This window comes from Oncorhynchus gorbuscha, unplaced genomic scaffold (assembly GCF_021184085.1).
Source record: "Oncorhynchus gorbuscha isolate QuinsamMale2020 ecotype Even-year unplaced genomic scaffold, OgorEven_v1.0 Un_scaffold_1437, whole genome shotgun sequence".
NCBI lineage: Eukaryota > Metazoa > Chordata > Actinopteri > Salmoniformes > Salmonidae > Oncorhynchus > Oncorhynchus gorbuscha.
This window is the reverse complement of record NW_025746217.1, coordinates 1-10,000: the sequence shown is the minus strand read 5'-3', so window position 1 is coordinate 10,000 and position 10,000 is coordinate 1. Positions and strand designations below refer to the sequence as shown.

Sequence of the window (10,000 nt, the reverse complement as noted above, 5' to 3'; positions counted from 1 at the left end):
CTACTACAGACTACTACAGACTACTACTGACTACTATAGACTACCATAGACTACTACAGACTACTACTGACTACTACTACTGACTACTACAGACTACTACTGACTACTACTACTGACTACTACTACTGACTACCGTAGACTACTACTGACTACTACTACTGACTACTACAGACTACTACAGACTACTACTACTGACTACTACTGACTACTACTACTGACTACTACAGACTACTACTGGCTACTATAGACTACTACAGACTATAGACTACTATAGACTACTAAAGACTACTAAAGACTGCTATAGACTACTACTGACTACTACTACTGACTACCATAGACTACTACTGACTACTACTGACTACTATAGATCACTATAGACTACTACTACAGACTACTACTGACTACTACAGACTACTACTGACTACTACAGACTACTACTGACTACTACAGACTACTACAGACTACTACTACTGACTACTACAGACTACTACGGACTACTATAGACTACTACTGACTACTACTAACTACTACTGACTACTACAGGCTACTACTGACTACTACAGACTACTACAGACTACTAAAGACTACTATAGACTACTACAGACTACTACTGACTACTGCTGACTACTATCCTTCCTGTTTGGCCCTGTCCGGGGGTGTCCTCGGATGGGGCCACAGTGTCTCCTGACCCCTCCTGTCTCAGCCTCCAGTATTTATGCTGCAGTAGTTTATGTGTCGGGGGGCTAGGGTCAGTTTGTTTATCTGGAGTACTTCTCCTGTCCTATTCGGTGTCCTGTGTAAATCTAAGTGTGCGTTCTCTAATTCTCTCCTTCTCTCTTTCTTTCTCTCTCTCGGAGGACCTGAGCCCTAGAACCATGCCCCAGGACTACCTGACATGATGACTCCTTGCTGTCCCCAGTCCACCTGGCCATGCTGCTGCTCCAGTTTCAACTGGCCTGGGCCCTAGGACCATGTCCCAGGACTACCTGACATGAGGACTCCTTGCTGTCCCCAGTCCACCTGGCCATGCTCCTGCTCCAGTTTCAACTGTTCTGCCTTACTATTATTCAACCATGCTGGTCATTTATGAACATTTGAACATCTTGACGTTCTGTTATAATCTCCACCCGGCACAGCCAGAAGAGGACTGGCCACCCCACATATGCTCTCTCTAATTCTCTCTTTCTTTCTCTCTCTCGGAGGACCTGAGCCCTAGGACCGTGCCCCAGGACTACCTGACATGATGGCTCCTTGCTGTCCCCAGTCCACCTGACTGTGCTGCTGCTCCAGTTTCAACTGTTCTGCCTTATTATTATTTGACCATGCTGGTCATTTATGAACATTTGAACATCTTGGTCATGTTCTGTTATAATCTCTACCCGGCACAGCCAGAAGAGGACTGGCCACCCCACATAGCCCGGTTCCTCTCTAGGTTTCTTCCTAGGTTTTGGCCTTTCTAGGGAGTTTTTCCTAGCCACCGTGCTTTTACACCTGCATTGTTTGCTGTTTGGGGTTTTAGGCTGGGTTTCTGTACAGCACTTTGAGATATCAGCTGATGTACGAAGGGCTATATAAATAAATTTGATTTGATTTGATTTTGATACTACTACTACTACTGACTACTACTACTGACTACTACTGACTACTACTGACTAATACTGACTACTACTGACTAATACTGACTACTATAGACTACTATAGACTACTACTGACTACTACTACTGACTACTACTGACTACTACTACTGACTACTACTGACTACTACTGACTAATACTGACTACTATAGATTACTATAGACTACTACATACTACTAGACTACTATAGAATACTACAGACTACTATAGACTATTATAGACCACTAAAGACTACTATAGACTACTACAGACTACTATAGACTACTACATACTACTATAAACTACTACAGACTACTATAGACTACTACAGACTACTATAGACTACTACAGACTACTATAGACTACTACAGACTACTATAGACTACTATAGACTAATACAGACTGCATCACAGCAGACCGTGATGAGAGAATGATGAACTCACCACCGGTATGCTACAGACTACTAAAGACTACTATAGACTACTACAGACTACTATAGACTGCTATATACTACTACAGACTACTATAGACTACTACAGATCTGCTACAGATCTACTACAGACTACTATGGACTACTACAGACTACTACAGACTGCATCACAGCAGACCGTGATGAGAGAATGATGAACTCACCACCGGTATGCTACAGACTACTAAAGACTACTATAGACTACTACAGACTACTATAGACTGCTATATACTACTACAGACTACTATAGACTACTACAGATCTGCTACAGATCTACTACAGACTACTATGGACTACTACAGACTACTACAGACTGCATCACAGCAGACCGTGATGAGAGAATGATGAACTCACCACCGGTATGCGTAACACTTTGGCCAAGGGGACACGTTTTATAGCCACCTACAGAGAATTACACACACACACACACACACACACACACACACACACACACACACACACACACACACACACACACACACACACACACACACACACACACACACACACACACACACACACACACACACACACACAATCATTGACTAATAATACTGTAACTCCAATGGACAAAACAAGTGTGTGTGTGTGTGTGTATATATGTGTGTGTGTGTGTGTGTGTGTGTGTGTGTGTGTGTGTGTGTGTGTGTGTGTGTGTGTGTGTGTGTGTGTGTGTGTGTGTGTGTGTGTGTGTGTGTGTGTTTATTGAACCCTTCTCACAGGTAGGTTGTCTTCTCTGCGGTACCCAGCGTAGACGATCCCGTAGCCTCCGCCTCCCAGACAACCCAGCTGAACAAACCTCTCTGCAACTGGATCACGACTTGGCTCTCTACTGTTGCATTGTGGGGGCTGTAACGTGTCGATCCGCGTGGTGCTACTCTCTAAGGACAGATTCCCCTCCTCCTCTTCCTTATGACTCCTCCCCCTCCTCTTCCTCTCTCCTCTTCCTCCCGTACTCCTCTCGGAGCTCTTCCTCCTCCTCTTCCTCTCTCCTCTTCCTCCCGTACTCTCGAGCTCTTCCTGTTCCTCCGCCTCCTCTCTGCTCTCTCATCCCTCAGGGTGAGTCGGCTGAGTCCTCGTTCGCCCCTCCCTCATTGGCCAGAGGGCTGGTGTGGGTGCCTGAGGGAGGTAATTAAAGATGCAGTCCGGGATCTTAAGCACTTCAGAACATATTGTACGTATATTACAATTTGTAACATATCATACGAATTGCAAAAAAACAATTATAATTGCCAGACGTAACTATCGACGGATTACGTAGTGCACCATTTTCGGTAACCCAGTTTTGCAAAACTACTTTCTGAAATTAAACAAAAGTTCTGGAGCTTCACTTTAAGTTAAAACGTGTTCAGTTCAGATGATAAAAATACACCCCCAACAACAGAATGGTGTGGATATACCCCCCCAACAACAGAATGGTGTGGATATACCCCCCAACAACAGAATGGTGTGGATATACCCCCAACAACAGAATGGTGTGGATATACCCCCCAACAACAGAATGGTGTGGATATACCTAACAACAGAATGGTGTGGATATACCCCCAACAACAGAATGGTGTGGATATACCCCCCTGGTGTGGATATACCAACAACAGAACATACAGAATGGTGTGGATATACCCCCCCAACAACAGAATGGTGTGGATATAAACCAGAATGGTGTGGATATACCCCCTCCAACAACAGAATGGTGTGGATATACCCCCAACAACAGAATGGTGTGGATATACCCCCAACAACAGAATGGTGTGGATATACCCCTACCTAACAACATAATGGTATACCCCCAACAACAGTGGATATACCCCCCACTGAACAGAATGGTGTGATATACCCCCCTAAAACTGGTGTGGATATACCCCCCCCCAACACTGGTGTGGATATACCCCTACTAACAACAGAATGGTGTGGATATACGACTGGACTACTGTGACTACTACCCTAACTATACTACTAATGGTGTGGATATACTAACAACAGAATGGTGTGGATATACTAACAACAGAATGGTGTGGATATACTACTAACAGAATTCCTAACAACAGAATGGTGTGGATAACCCCCTGACTACAACAGAATATATACCAACTATATGACTATACCCCCTACTACAGACTGGTGTGACTACTATATACTACAACAGAGTGGTGTGGATATACCCCCTCCTCCTACGTGGATATAACTCCTCTCTACTGGTGTAATATACCCCCTAACTCAGACTGGTGTATATACTGACCAACAACAGAATGCGTATATACTCCTCTATGGGACTATATTTACTGGATACCTCTCTACTACTACTTCTAAAGACTATACCCTACAACAGACTACTGTGGACTCCACAGACTCTATATCCAGCCACTACTACAGACTGCTATATAGAATACCCTCAACTCACAGAATTGTGAGAATCCCCCCCACACACACAGAATGGTGTGGATCCCACACACACACACACACACACAACAACAGACACATATACCCCTGGTGTTTTCTCCCCTCATGGTGTGGATATACCAACAACAGAATGGTGTGGATATACCCCCCAACAACAGAATGGTGTGGATATACCATAACAACAGAATGGTGTGAGTATATACCCCCACAACAACAGAATGGTGTGGCATATACCCCCTCCGCCTCCCAACAACAGAATGGTGTGGATATAACCCCCAACAACAGAATGGTGTGTACTACTGACAACAACAGGCTGCAACTGGATCATATATACGAGTACTATTCCCCCCAACAACAGAATGGTGTGGATAAATGGTGTGGATATACCCCCCAACAACAATTCTATATGTAATTCCCCCAACAACAGAATGGTGTGGATATACCCCCTCCTCTTCCTCTCTACTACCCCCGTACTCCTCTGGTAACATATACCCCCAACAACAGAATCTACTCATCCAACAGAATGGTGTGGAACCCCCCCAACAACAGAATAAATGGTGTGGATATACCTCAGAATGGTGTGGATATACCCCCAACTAAAATGGTGTGGATATACCACTAATTCTACATGTAATGGTGTGGATATCTAATTACGTATATACCCCCCCTACATATAATTTGCATATACTAATTAACAACAGTGGTCTATATCTACCCCAACAACAGAATGGTGTGGATATACCAGAATGGTGATATACCTATGGTATAATTCTATGTGGATAACCCCCCCCAACAACATGTATCTGTGGATATACCCCTCTATATACTAACATGGTGTGGATATACCCCCCAACAACAGAATGGTGTGGATATACCCCCCAACAACAGAAGATATACCCAACAACAGAATGGTGTGGATATACCCCAACAACAGAGCTACAACAGACTGTGTAATACCCCCTCCAACAACAGAGTGGTATAATTGCCAACAACAGAATGGTGTCATCCCCATGTGGTGTGGATATACCCCAGAATGGTGTGGATAAAACCATGGTGTGGACAGTGGTGTGGATATACCCCCCCCAACAACAGAATTGTGGATATACTAACAACAGAATGGTGTGGATATACCCCCAACAACAGAATGGTGTGGATATACCCCCTCCAACAACAGAATGGTGTGGATATATGGTGTGGATATACCCCCCCAACAACAGAATGGTGTGGATATACCCCCCAACAACAGAATGGTGTGGATATACCCCCAACAACAGAATGGTGTGGATATACCCCCTCCAACAACAGATGGTGTGGATATACCCCCAAAACAGATATATTCAACAGAATGGTGTGATATACCCCCAACAACAGAATGGTGTCTATACCCCCCCCAACAACAGAATGGTGTATATAATTCTCAATATACATTCTGTGGATATACCCCCCCCCAACAACAGAATGGTGTGGATATAAAAACAGAATATGGACTTCAACAGAATGGTGTGGATATACCCCCAACAACAGAATGGTGTGGATATACCCCCTCCAACAACAGATTGTGGATATACCCCCAACAACAGAATGGTGTGGATATACCCCCCAACAACAGAATGGTGTGGATATACCCCAGGGAGAATGGTGTGATATACCCCCCAACAACAGAATGGTGTGGATATATAACAACAGAATGGTGTGGATATACCCCCCAACAACAGAATGGTGTGGATATACCCCCCCAACAACAGAATGGTGTGGATATACCCCCCAACAACAGAATGGTGTGGATATCTGGTGTGGATATACCCCCCCCCCCCAACAACAGAATGGTGTGGATATACCCCCCCAACAACAGAATGGTGTGGATATACCATACCCCCCCAACAACAGAATGGTGTGGATATACCCCCCCAACAACAGAATGGTGTGGATATACCCCCCAACAACAGAATGGTGTGGATATACCCCCAACAACAGAATGGTGTGGATATACCCCCCTCCAACAACAGAATGGTGTGGATATACCCCCCCAACAACAGAATGGTGTGGATATACCCCCCAACAACAGAATGGTGTGGATATACCCCTCCAACAACAGAATGGTGTGGATATACCCCCCAATAACAGAATGGTGTGGATATACCCCCCTCCAACAACATAATGGTGTGGATATACCCCCAACAACAGAATGGTGTGGATATACCCCCCAAAACAGAAATAACAACAGAGTGTGTGGATATACCCCCCCAACAACAGAATGGTGTGGATATACGTGGATATGTGTAATTCTATATATAATTCTATATGTATAATTCTATGTAATTCTATGTGTAATTCTATATATAATTCTATATAATTCTATGTATAATTCTATGTAATTCTATATAATTCTATGTGTAATTCTATATATAATTCTATATAATTCTATGTAATTCTATATATAATTCTATATAAATTCTATATAATTCTAATTCTATATATAATTCTATGTGTAATTCTATATATAATTCTATGTATAATAATTCTTTGTAATTCTATATATAATTCTATGTATAACTACTATGTAATTAATTCTATATATAATTCTATGTGTATAATATAATTCTATGTAAATCTATATATAAACTCTATGTCTATGTATAATTCTATGTCTCTATGTAATTCTATATATAATTCTGTGTAATTCTACGAGTAATTCTATATATAATTCCATATATAATTCTGTGTAATTCTACGAGTAATTCTATATATAATTCCATATATAATTCTACGAGTAATTCTATATATAATTCCATATATAATTGTGTAATTCTACAAGTAATTCTATATATAATTCCATATATAATTGTGTAATTCTACGAATAATTCTATATATAATTCTGTGTAATTCTACATGTAATTCTATATATAATTCTATATATAATTCTGTATATAATTCTGTATGTAATTCTATGAGTATCATACTCACCTAGATCCTTCCCTAATGTAATTGTACATGGAATTGTACGAGTAATTCTACATGTAATTCTACAAGTAATTCTATATGTAATTCTATACATAATTCTACATATAATTCTATATATTATTCTACATGTAATTCTACATGTAATTCTACGAGTAATTCTATATATAATTCTATATATAATTCTATGTGTAATTCTATATATAATTCTATATGTAATTCTACATGTAATTCTATGTGTAATTCTATATGTAATTCTACATATAATTCTATATATAATTCTGTATGTAATTCTATGAGTATCATACTCACCTAGATCCTTCCCTGTTGTGAGGGAGCGTACTGGTCTACATGCCATGGTAGCTAATCAGCTGGTGAAAATCACAGTGTTAATCACTAGATCATCACATTGATCGTTTCAGAGCTAAGTGTTTGCAGACATACAGACAGAGGCTGTCATGGGCCCATGGTAAGTAGAGAGGTAACCCTCCGCTAGCCAGGTCTCTCTGTCCGGTGAAAGTATCCTACAGAAGAACTCCGTGGAATGAAGCCGTGTGACCTGTAGAATGCGTGATGTGATGATGTCACAAGAGAGATAGAACCCGCCCGACGACGCTCTCCTCATTGTGACGTCATAATAGCGCCTGGAGACCGGAGAGGACTTGGTGGGATGTTCTCACTAGGCTACCCGGGGTGGGCAGGTAGTTTAGTGGTTAGAGCGTTGGACTAGAAACCGAAAGGAATACCTAGGATAGGTTAAGTAATCCCTCTCACCCCACCCCCCCTAAGTTTTAGATGCACTATTGTTAAGTGACTGTCCCACTGGATGTCATAAGGTGAATGCACCAATTTGTAAGTCGCTCTGGATAAGAGCGTCTGCTAAATGACTTAAATGTAAATGTAAGATCGAATCCCTGAGCTGACAAAGTAAAAAAATATATACTTTGTTCTGCCCCTAGTTAAACCCACTGTTTAACTGTTTAATTGTGAATGAAAATTTGTTCTTAACTTACTTCGCCTAGTTAAATAAAGGTTAAATAAAGGTTAAATAAAGGTTAAATAAAGGTTAAATAAAGGTTAAATAAATAAATAATGAATGATGCAGAAGTGACAAACTGATTGGAGAACTTTGTTCATCACCCAATTACATTCCATTACTCTCTGTGTCAGATCCTGGTTGAATGAAACAGACGGAGGCCCAGCTGGTCAAAAAGGTTTATTCACGGAATGTTCTGGAGTCAAGACAAAACAATTCATTTATACTGACTTCTCACGCCAACACACGCACACACACGCACGCACACGCACACACACACACACACACATACGCACACACACACACACACACACACATACGCACACACATACATACACACACATACATACACACACACACATACACACAAACATACACACAAACATACACACACACACATATACGCACACACAAACATACACACACACATACGCACACACACATACACACACACATACACACACACACACACACACACACACACATACACACACACGTCCTGCTCCGCACACTGTCTGTCTCACTACCCAGCCGACAGAGATAGTGACCTTGTCCTGTCTGTCTCACTACCCAGCCGACAGAGATAGTGACCTTGTCCTGTCTGTCTCACTACCCAGCCGACAGAGATAGTGACCTTGTCCTGTCTGTCTCACTACCCAGCCGACAGAGATAGTGACCTTGTCCTGTCTGTCTCACTACCCAGCCGACAGAGATAGTGACCTTGTCCTGTCTGTCTCACTACCCAGCCGACAGAGATAGTGACCTTGTCCTGTCTGTCTCACTACCCAGCCGACAGAGATAGTGACCTTGTCCTGTCTGTCTCACTACCCAGCCGACAGAGATAGTGACCTTGTCCTGTCTGTCTCACTACCCAGCCAACAGAGATAGTGACCTTGTCCTGTCACTGTCTGCCGACAGAGATAGTGACTGTCTGTCTGTCACTACCCAGCCGACAGAGATAGTGACCTTGTCCTGTCTGTCTCACTACCCAGCCGACAGAGATAGTGACCTTGTCCTGTCTGTCTCACTACCCAGCCGACAGAGATAGTGACCTTGTCCTGTCTGTCTCACTACCCAGCCGACAGAGATAGTGACCTTGTCCTGTCTGTCTCACTACCCAGCCGACAGAGATAGTGACCTTGTCCTGTCTGTCTCACTACCCAGCCGACAGAGATAGTGACCTTGTCCTGTCTGTCTCACTACCCAGCCGACAGAGATAGTGACCTTGTCCTGTCTGTCTCACTACCCAGCCGACAGAGATAGTGACCTTGTCCTGTCTGTCTCACTACCCAGCCGACAGAGATAGTGACCTTGTCCTGTCTGTCTCACTACCCAGCCGACAGAGATAGTGACCTTGTCCTGTCTGTCTCACTACCCAGCCGACAGAGATAGTGACCTTGTCCTGTCTGTCTCACTACCCAGCCGACAGAGATAGTGACCTTGTCCTGTCTGTCTCACTACCCAGCCAACAGAGATAGTGACCTTGTCCTGTCTGTCTCACTACCCAGCCGACAGAGATAGT

The 10,000-nt window shown here is 42.7% G+C and overlaps 1 protein-coding gene across 1 annotated transcript in view; it reads right to left on the bottom strand.

Annotated features, from left to right (window-relative positions):
• Window positions 1-2,995, bottom strand: part of LOC124022814 (serine/threonine-protein kinase pim-2-like) — a 6,284-nt gene extending 3,289 nt beyond the window's left edge. The window contains exons 1-2 of the mRNA XM_046337497.1: window positions 2,804-2,995; window positions 2,438-2,485 (exon numbers count right to left, since the gene is read on the bottom strand). The gene's annotated coding sequence lies outside the window, so the exon portion shown is untranslated. The remainder of the gene's footprint in view (window positions 1-2,437; window positions 2,486-2,803) is intronic.
• Between the last annotated feature and the right edge of the window lie 7,005 nt (window positions 2,996-10,000).